The sequence below is a fragment of the Miscanthus floridulus genome, chromosome 3 (assembly GCF_019320115.1).
Source record: "Miscanthus floridulus cultivar M001 chromosome 3, ASM1932011v1, whole genome shotgun sequence".
In the NCBI taxonomy this organism is placed as follows: domain Eukaryota; kingdom Viridiplantae; phylum Streptophyta; class Magnoliopsida; order Poales; family Poaceae; genus Miscanthus; species Miscanthus floridulus.
The window spans coordinates 54,296,620-54,303,774 of NC_089582.1; the positions used below are offsets into that span (position 1 = coordinate 54,296,620).

General features: G+C 41.2%; 1 non-coding gene across 1 annotated transcript; it reads left to right on the forward strand.

The window, feature by feature from the left end:
- Positions 1-1,011: 1,011 nt before the first annotated feature.
- On the forward strand, positions 1,012-1,119 carry LOC136547809 (small nucleolar RNA R71). The gene has a single exon (XR_010781759.1). It is a non-coding gene; the product is annotated as a small nucleolar RNA R71 (small nucleolar RNA).
- The last annotated feature ends 6,036 nt before the right edge of the window (positions 1,120-7,155 follow it).

Here is a 7,155-nt window from a genome sequence, read left to right on the forward strand (position 1 = left end):
GGTGAAGTATTTAGGATGGCCACACTACACTCCTTTGTTAACTTAATTACCTTAGTGGAAGGCAGTGGTCTTTTGTTGTTGAGGATGTCTCTAAGATACAAACTGCTCATCCATTTTGGCTTTTCGATTTCTACGTGGAAAGGGTAGGAGGGTCGTGTCATGAAAATCTTGTTGTAACTCTCGCTCTTGTGGCCCAAATTCTTCAACTTCATCAGTTGTTTTCTCCTCTTCCTACATTGCCACTGGTGTCTTACCTGTCCTTGTTGGATATGGTGGATCACAAGTAGACTTGCCACCTCTTGTAGTTATGATGTTTACCTTCTCAAGGTTAGTAGCAGCAGGCAGAGCAACAGCCAACTAGGCTAATTGAGTTTCTATCTTTTTATTATAGCTAAGTTGGTCTTTTATAGCAAAAGAAAAACTATCCATATTAGTGTTTATGCTTTCTAGGACCTTATCATTAAAAGCAAGCTTCTTAGAAATATTCTCATTAATCCTAGGTTGTTCTAAGATCAGGTCTCTCAAGGATGGTTGCTTAGGAGTAGAAGAATTATAGTAATTACTTGGGTACTTACCTTGGTAAGTCGGCCATTGTTGTTGATTCCACCCTTGTCTCTGTTGTTGTGGAGAAGAATTGTTGATGACGATATTTGCATCCTCTTGATATTCAGGGAATTCTACTCCCAAATATTCTCCACATACATTCTGAGCATTAAATGCATCTTTAATAACCTGGTGATCTTTCTTGTAATTGGCTCACCGTTCAAGCCAATTGAATAGTATGTCCATCTTGGTTGACAGTGCACACACCTCTTCTAGTACTTCTACACTCTCATTGCATAATTGAATGTTGCATGATGACTAGCCTTGATTAGGGGCTATCTTTTCCATAAGAGTCTCAGCTTTCTAGGGGTGAGTGACATAAATGATCCTCCATCAGTGGCATCGAGTTGTTCATGAGCCTTCTAGGTTAATCCATGGTAGAACCTTTGCATGAGCAACCAATCTTCCTTCCCATGATGAGGACAATCTAAAATATATTCTTCAAAACATTCCCATGCTTCTAGAATGGCTTCTCCTTTCTGCTGCTGGAAGTTTGAAATCTTTCCTCTTAAGGCATTGGTCTTGCCTACAAGAAAGAACTTTTCCAGAAAGGCCTTTGAATATCTTGCCCAAGTGTTAATGTGATCTTTGTTGATGTAGAACCACTACTACGCTCTTCCCACTAGTGAGAATGGAAATAGACAGAGTAGTATGATGTCTTGAGCAACATCCTTGATGACAACTGTGCTGCTAATCTCTAGAAAATTCTAAAGGTGAGCACTAGCATCTTCATCTGCCTTTCCGTTGAATGGGGTAGCTTGCACCATGTTGATGAGGCTTGGCTTGAGCTCAAACTTAAGGTTGTTGGTTTTTAGTGTTGGTCTAGTGTGGATGTTCTTGGTGCTTGGAGTAGAGAATTCACATAGAGTTTTCTTAGCCATGACTTCAGGAACTGGTGTTGAGCTTCCTCTAGATTTGGTTGATTCTGAATGGAAATTGTTGGTGAATCACAACCAAGTCTGTAATACCTTGTATAATATATGAACAAAGACAAACAAGGGTAAGCTAGCTAAAGTAGATGTTATGATTTTATCAGTAAGTATTTATTTGGTTAATTCTCTTTAGCCATTTGCCCCTCTCTGGCAATAGCACCAGAAATGCTTGTTGGTATTTCTTAGCATCACTTGTTACTAGGTTGTCTCCCTAGCATAATGCCAAAAATGCGTGGTTGGTAATTATTAATGACACTTGTAAACTTTAGAGAAAAATTATATATATATTAAAGTATCCACAAACACACAGATAATATACCATTGTAGCATTTCACCTGGGAGTATACCAGGTATCGTTATTTATATTTTTACCACAAGGAGGAGCGTATGGAGTGGTGTTGGCATAGAGATATTGACAAATATATGTACTTATGATAATAATCACTCTCATGCTATGGTAGGGGTAAGTCAAGGGATAAATAAATGATAAATATAAGGTAATAATGGTATTCCAGAGATAGAAAGAGAGACTCACAAAATGTACTATACCTAAGCAGGAGATTTGTTAAGAGCAAAAGATTCCTAAGTCATTACTTATCTATTAAGTCTTTTGTACACCCTAATATATACACTCTCATCTATAGCATAACTAACTTTGGAGCTATGCATAAGGAACATTACTAAGGAAGATCAAGAACAGAGCTTGTCCCCCTTCGCAATCATGTTCTACATGCTCTACAAATGGGGAGTGGACTACAAAGGACTCAACGGGAGTGTCACACTCGTGATCTACCACATGACCCAGAGTGCAGAGGGCATCCATAGGCAAACAATATCTAAGCACCATGCTTACATAGTGTCATCCACTTAACTCATGTACGTATTGAGCTAAGCGCTTTGCGAACATATACAAAAACTCATCATTAATCATAACTATATCAAGCATACAACTAGAGAAAACTAGGAACATAATAAATAGCAACATAATAATATTAAAGTAGCACAAAGTCATAAATATAGAGATACAATGGCTATACCAGTCTCCAAATGGTAGATCCAAAATCCTGAGCAATAGCCCACTCTTCTTGAACCTTGCTAGCTAATCTATACTAGAAACTTGAAGAACTAGAGCTCTCATCTCTAATCTCTGGAAACACTAGTTTTCTGTCTAGCCCTGACTTATGACTTGATGATCTGGATGGGGGTGGGGCTGGTATATATAGCCCTGAGGATACAATATGAGCCCTTGGATCGAACCGACTTAAGCAATGACTTACATGCATCCTAAGAGGCAGTGGTAAACCAAAATAGCGACGAGCCAGATAGGTGGGCCCCTATGGGGCTAGGCGGCCTACAAGTGGGGTCGGGCAGCCCCACCTATCATCATAACGTCCACTGCTTTGGTGACATGGCTTCTAGAGTCCTTTGGAACCTTCTAGAGTTGGTTTCGTAGCGGAATTCTGATTTTTCCTTTGACATTTTGATCTCCCTTGACAATTTTTTGAATAAACCCTGCAGAAAACACAAATTCACCAAAACTCATGGAAATTGTCAGTTTAAACCCCTAAGTCTATGTTGGTGATCATTTTCATGCATTATTTTGGGTTCTATTGATGTTTATAATGGTCGGTAACTACTGTCAACACTCATAAAATCATATCATGTACACACCACCCAAATATGCACTACTCCTACACTGGGGGTGGGCGCAACAACATGCCTTCCATCTAGATCCACCCAAAAATATTTTACTCCTACACTGAGAGAAAACACCAAAAAAATTATTGATAGGTTTATCCACCAAATAAGTGCTCCAAAGTTCTTGTTGCTATCTCTCAAAGTTTTGTTGTAGAAAGGAGACATGGGGCTATGCAAAAGTTATTCATAAAAAAAGAGAGAAAAGGAAAAAATGGTGATGAGAAAAAATGGATACAAAAGTGTCCGAGATATTTAAAACAATGGGTGCTCAGATGCCCGCATGAAAAAAAAGAGATGAATAAGATAGCCCTTGTTCTCTTACAAATGTTTCTAAGTTTCAAAAAGAGCGATATGTTTTTGAGGAGCATAGTAGAATTAGGTTTGCCACCATATATATCCACACACATGCACATCTTGATTGGATTGTATGACTTAACTCTCTTTAGATCCGTTGTTTGACTTTACAATATATGTATTGCAAGTATGCTCTTTCATATTATCACCATTCCTTTGGGCTCCCCATAAGCCTTAGTTGTAGGAAGAAAGGCATAACATCTTTATTGCCTTGGTGAGGATCCACAAATACAACATATATTGAGAGACTTGAGACTGTCATACAATGGAATCTCTGAGTTTTATTTTGAAAATCTATAAAACTCTAGAATAATGGTTGAACAAAGAACTTGAGACATAGTGCTTGACTTGATTGTTCTATTTTTCAATTGCTCAAGACCCAAGTGAAGGCTAAAAAACCCCATGATTGAAGGTAATACGGGTAAGTTTGAAAGTCAGATCAGTTTATTCTAGTCTGAAGGAGAATTTTTGATTGAACACCTGTGTACGTTTGAGGATTGAAAGCATAGTAGCAACTCCTGATCCATTGCTAAGTTTAGTTTTGCTAAGGGACTAGCGAAGGTTAAGCTTGGGGGAATTGTTGACGGTAGTTAACAACCATTATAAATCGTCAATTAAACATGGATAAGGGCATAAATATAATCACCAATGAAAGTTTAGGGTTTAAACTAATAAATTCCATGAGTTTTGGTAAATCTGTGTTTTCAGCGGGGTTTATCTAGAAAACCACCAAGTAGGACCTAATCATTGAAGGAAATTATGAAATCCCGCCGCGATGCCTATGTAGGAAGACTCTAGAAGGGTCCAGAAGGCAAATCACTGAAGCACACCATAAATCACTTGCTAAAACATGTCATGAGCATCATGTTTATGTGTTAATGCATGTAATAAAGTGTGTAGATCAATTTCTGTAACTCAAAATGATAAATTAAATGCGTAACAAAAGTTGATTCGATAGTCATGTTATATCACTTAGGGTTTAAAACCAATTTTTATTAAGAAAAAATGCTATAGAACATATATGTGTCACCTTAATAAAGTTGGAAGTAAAAACTTTGTAGATGAGAGTGAAATACTTGTGGTCAAAAAATGATATTACTAGTTAATATTTCCACTAGCTTAGAAATCACAAATGGAAATAAAATCCAACTCAAAAACTTAGGAATTTTCAAGTCTGACGACAGTTAGACATTGCTATGTTTAGCAATTTATTATGAGAGATTGGGTTAAGGAGTGGTGTCATGTTATAGCTTGATTTGGTAGTCTCCTATGCCATCTTGAATGTAGTGAAAACGGTTTAGGTTTAGGAGCAACCGTTTGGTTGTGTTGAGCGCTTTAAATTTCATGTGCGCCACTATCTCGCATTGGTTAGCACTGGGTGCGCGGTCACCGCGTGGCCTCCTCACGCCACGCACATGGTCGTGCCTCACGTGGTTGCTCTATGCTACCATGCTGGGTGGGTCAGGCCGCCCGAGCTTGGCCAAGGCCGATCGTAGTGAGCCATTGGCCCCGTGCCCTACTGCCTAGCCTCGTGCTACCGCCATTGATGCCGCAGCAGTCGTGCTGCCGCTACCGTCGTGTCGGCCACTACTACATCACATCATGATGTTGCCGCTACCATCGTGTTGCTCCCGTACTCATGTCTACTTGCTACATCGCGCTGCCCCTCCCTGGCCTGGTTGGGTGCCGTCCGCACGTGGTCATGCATGCCACCATCGCCTTGTCATTTAAGGCGCCGCGGGCACGTAGGCCATGCCGCTCGAGTGCACACGCTTGTCAGCTAGCACTGGCGCATGGTCCTCCCAATCTCGCTGACCATGTCCCACCAAGGTAGGGATGAGCCAAGCCCACTATTGCGCTCCATTTCTCTCTTCTCTCTCTGCTTTCCGCCATTGTCGTGTCACATCATGGTGAGCCTAAGAGCGGGCAACTCTCATCAATTCCTCATGCTCATGTCTCCACCCTCACATCCCCTCTCCAGCTGACCGCACCCTGCTTTGATTGCGGCTCAGCCAAGCTCCAATTTTTGGAGCTTTGCCTACCATCGTGCCGTTATGAACTGTCACCGCCCGCGTTGTGGCCAGTCTTCACCCCTTCACCTCACACAAATTCCTCTACACCACTAGCTTGCCTTGGCTCCCTCTCCACCATGCACATGCTAGTGGGAGATCTACCGCCTCCCCACTACCACTGACGTGGCCGTCTCCGCTGTGGCTTATCACCGTGCTCATCGCGCGCACAAGGCCAGCACTACTTAGGTAGTCTCTAGCCAAACCACCACATCAGCCAAGTTTGTGGTGTGCTCCTGGTCCTTATTCCCTATCTCTACCATTCTGTTAGCACTATGGCTCACTAGAACATGGTTACCGCCATTGCAGGTTGCCCACCACCGTGGAGAGCCCACTTGGCTTCACCTCCGTTCATGCAACCACCGCCCATCATCACGTGTCAGCCCAAAGGTGAGCATTGGTCCCCTAGATAGGTCTACAAGGGTCCCTAGTGGCCGATGTACCACCTAGTGCCACTGCCCACCGTGCCAGCGAGTGCGGGGCATCTCGAGGGCCTCTCTGGAGCGAAGGTGAAATGGTTCGAGGGTTCCGTTGCAAAGTCGCTGTCTATAGGAATAGTAGCATGGATTGTGGGTTGTTTTGTTCATAATCCAAGGGTGTTTTCGCTAATATGTCAACATGCAGGGATGGTCGAGGGCCATATCATTGTAAAGGAGGGAGGTTCGAGGGTGTTCTTGCGAAGTTGCTGTCTATAGGAATAGTTCGAATAACACCGTGCGAATACTATGTAGCTCAAGGGCGTCTCTACAAAAGTGCCAGTGCACGCGTGGGCTCCCCACCATGGACCACCTCCACGCATGGGCTGCACCCCACATGGACCGCGTTGGGCCAAAATTAGTTTAGTTTTTTCATGGAAAATAGAAATAGCTTTTCATTTTAATTCTAAGCTAAAGCTTGATAATTAATATAAAATAATGAAGATATCCAAAAATTGTGAAACTAATTGTGTTAGGTTTCTAAAATTGTGCTCTATCTGTTAGTGTATTTAGTTCATATATGTGCTTGTTGATACCAGGAGCTAATAAACCATTTGAGAGTGCTTAATATTATTAGGTTAAATATGGTAGGAATTTTTGTGGCAAAATGGTGATAGATTTAGCTTTGAAAATTTTACAGTAGCTTCATGGTATTATTATGTGCTCACTATAATTTTTGTAGCTTTAGAATGGACTTAACATAAGGGTAGTTAAATGCTTCTTGTTTCAAATATACATTAAATCATTAGTAGAAATAGAGATATATCCTTCATTTGTAAAGCTAGGTGTTTGTTAGTTAAACCCAACACTTTACTTGATGAAGATGATAGTTAGCTTAGTATCTTAGTCATTAGAGCTAGCTTAGTAGTTTACCATGTGTATGCTTATTTTAGGAGCTGCTGTTGCTAAAATATTAAGTGTTGCATCATCATCGCATGCATGTAGAGAACGAGTTGGCGAAGATCATGACCATCAGAGATCATGAGTTCGAGGCGGTGATTGAGGAGATCCTTGTGTAGGAGG